Source organism: Toxorhynchites rutilus, chromosome 1 (assembly GCF_029784135.1).
Source record: "Toxorhynchites rutilus septentrionalis strain SRP chromosome 1, ASM2978413v1, whole genome shotgun sequence".
Taxonomy (NCBI): Eukaryota; Metazoa; Arthropoda; class Insecta; order Diptera; family Culicidae; genus Toxorhynchites; species Toxorhynchites rutilus.
The window spans coordinates 8,067,625-8,071,290 of record NC_073744.1 but is presented as its reverse complement, the minus strand read 5'-3'; the positions used below and the strand labels follow the sequence as shown (position 1 = coordinate 8,071,290).

General features: G+C 31.0%; 1 non-coding gene across 1 annotated transcript; it reads left to right on the top strand.

Annotated features, from left to right (window-relative positions):
* Positions 1 to 1,586: 1,586 nt before the first annotated feature.
* Positions 1,587 to 1,723, top strand: LOC129763694 (U4 spliceosomal RNA). The gene has a single exon (XR_008741017.1). It is a non-coding gene; the product is annotated as a U4 spliceosomal RNA (small nuclear RNA).
* Positions 1,724 to 3,666: the final 1,943 nt, after the last annotated feature.

The following is a 3,666-nucleotide window of genomic DNA, read 5'->3' as shown; positions in this document are numbered from 1 at the left end:
GGACCAATCAAAAATGGGCACATAGTGCATTTGGACAATGCTTAATATTTCACAATTATTCAATCATTCATCTCAAGAAAAATGAAATGTTATTCGTTATGATAGATGCGTAGATATATTTCCTATCAATTGATGCAAAAACCTTTGCGATCTATTGAGAAATGCTCGAGTTATAAGCGTTCCAAATCTTGCATTTTTTCCTACTTGTTCAGTGCCTAGATTTTCATTTCACCCCCTATATCTTCCGGTTAGACGTAGTCCTACGTCAAAATCCGGATTAATTCGGGAGATGATAGATAATTATATTTGATGAAAAAATCATTCCACGAATATGTTCGAATTTCAACAATGACAGAGTTATACAACTTTTTGATTGTTTCGGACTCTGTTGCCTCAAACTGGCGCTACATCAAAAAATACCCTACAGAAGACGATTCTGTTGCTTCCATTGAAAAGATGAGAAAATTTAGTACAGGATATAGTTGTGAAACATCTAAACTAGTGGTTTTGAATAACATTTTGGAAGTGAAAAACTTCAAAGTTAGTAATTTTTAATGTGTTATTATTAATTTTATCATAAAAATTCATATTGAGCTTGATTGTCTCTATCAATAAAATTAAAGTTTTTCTTAATTAAAGTTTTTAACAATTTGTTTTTTGACACCCAACTTCTGTCTATCTTAGTTTCGCTGCAATATCGATATAAACATTTCCTGGTGAAAATTCAAGAAAAATCTTCAAAAATCACGACTTTGACCCCACTATACATATGAAAGCCACTTAAATTTCACCTTAACGTTGAAAGGTAATAATTTTTTCGTAAAATGAAACATAATTGAAATATAAAAAATATATTTTTTTTTTAAACTGTATATAATCGAGTCTATAATTGTATATAATCGAATCACATATAATTGAGTCCGTATATAATCGAGTCCGACCTGTACAAAGATTATCTACACTTGTTAATCGCAAATACTGTTAATCATTAAATCATTTACCGATAAGAAAGGTGGTTAGTCACTAGCCTTACTGGCTTACTAGTTATTATAGGAATTATAATTATCTGAAGCGGTTTTTGAAAATTCCAAGATTGCCAAGATGGCGGCCATTCGAATAAAAATCTGGCAATTTTTTTTCAACAAAAATCACTATTTAAAAAATCATAAAAAAATTAAAATTGAGATATCAAAAAACGGTTAAGTTACATTTTTTGATAATTAACTTTAACATTTTCACATGTCAACTTCAGCTAGATCGGTTCACTACCCAAGCTCAAGTTTGAGCTCAAGTCAATTTCAGCCACAAGATTTTGAGAAAAACGTGCCACCAGTTTTAGAAAGAGTATCCACACGCCCACCTGCCAACAGGATAATAATTAGTGATGAAACGAATAGCGTGGTTTGGCCGGATACCGGATACCGGCGACCAGATATTCGACTCTTTATTAGCAAATACAAAATTGAGAGAAACGGCATGTGACATGGTGCAAAAAAAGTGTTAAATGTAAGAAAGAAATAAACACATTTTTAAATAAAAATTTTGAACTAATATTAAATTTTCCGTTTAGAATAAGTATCCAATTTAACTTTGCACAGTGGCGATATCGTAACTAATGAGGTTTTACCGAGGTGTGATTGTTGCTAATTGAAAAAAATCCTATTTAATAATGTATCATGTTTTCTACAAGGAACAGTTTTATTCTGATAAGGATTTTATATTTTTATAAATATCTTTTTGTGAGTGTATTGAGATAATTCGAATACCGGCCGAGTAAGAGTAGGAGTTACATGCAATCAGCAATCAATTATTTTCATTGAGATTGAGAACAAACGTAGAACTGTCTCCAGGGATGTCAGTCTGAGAGGGGGTACACTTACTTCACTACAAATCGAAATTATTATGATCGGCGATAAATTCACTAATTTGAAGACTCAACAAGACTTAGCCTCGGTGGAGAAGTGCGTTGGGCCTTTATATATTCAAGGTAATTCCACATGTTCCTGCATCAAAAAAGTATTTGGGTAAGGACGAGACTTCACAAAGAACACCGAGCTTACTTCGTATGAGAATATCTTTAAACACTGGAGAGGTCGTATTATTTACTTAGAAGAAGATCAAAATTATCTGATTGCAACCTTTTTAGGCCCGATGTTCAGGTCTCGAAACGTAAACAGACAGACAAAAAAATCATTAAAATCAAAATCATCTCATTGCCGTCTTCAACGAAACGTTTAACGAAACGATACGAAAGCGATGGAGCTGAATAAAACTTTGATGATATGAGTTGTTGATTATTCAATTTCAATTACATTTTGATATGTCAGTAATCACTCCTTATTTTTAATCACGTGTGAATGATGTTTATATGTTATTTTGTTGTAATTTATCTTATGTTAATAAGAAATTTATTTTTTTTCAACTATCCGGTATTCGGCCGGATAGCAAATATTGGCCGGATAGGCCGGATACCGGATAGTTACCGGATATCCGTTTCATCCCTAATAATAATCACTATATTGGCATCCAAAAAATAAAAAAAATCTATCTTCAAATATACATCCGACAAAAAAATTAGAGGAACAGTGTGCGAAGTCGGAAATGTTAAGCGATTTTTGACATGCTGTAACATAGTGAAAAATTAACGCATATTGATGGGATATATTTTAGAGCTACAATTTCAAGTATTATGGTTGAGTTGAGTTGATTGGCAAAAAAATGTGTTAGTCCACAAAATCTTTGAAAGAGTGGAAAAAAATCGATTTTCTATTTATTCCCGGCATTATTGGATAAAAAAATGTACGTAAAATGTTCTACTACTTGAAGTTGTAGCTTTAAAATGATGTATATCCCATCGATATGCGTTAATTTTTCACGATTTACAGCATGTCAAAAATCACTTAAAATTTATGACTTCGCACACTGTTCGTCTATTTTTTTGCCTTAGAGCAATTCCAAATGAAATCGACAAATGACAAAACATGAGTATTTTTGATTCGAATGAAAGTGTGTATTCCGTTTGGGTTAGAGGAATTATGAGTTTTCCACAGCAATTGGGAATAACTTTTGAAAAGGGTGTATCGATTTGAGTGAGAGAAATTTTTGATAATTTATATCTCAAAAAATATGAGTCGTACCGAAATAGTGTTAGAAAGAGTTCTAGAGTATTGTTAGCTTAATTTAAAAAAATATATACACTGAGAAGAAAAATTTTGTATGTTAGCAGTCATTTTTAATCACAAATTATGAATCCTAATGTTATTTAAAACAAAAAAGGTTATTTTCAATCTCCTTCTAAATGTAGCCATTCTCGAGATATTTAAAAAAATATTTGTAATTTATTGTCTTTTTATTAGTAAATAGGCCCTTTAAATATGTTTGTCGTGTTATACCATCATGTTCATGAGATTTTATGAATTCGCTTATAATTTCCAACAACTTTCCCAGATACATCGTTATGGTAAAGACATATGTTTAGGAGTTACGTTACGAAACATTCGAAGACATGTGGGTTAATACAAAACGTAGTGAAACTAAAAAATGTTTTTTATCTTAATACAAACTTCAATCAATCAAAACATTGTTGGAAATTATAAGAAAATCCATAAAATTTCATGAACATGATTGTATAACACGACAAACATATTAAAAGGGATTATTTACTAT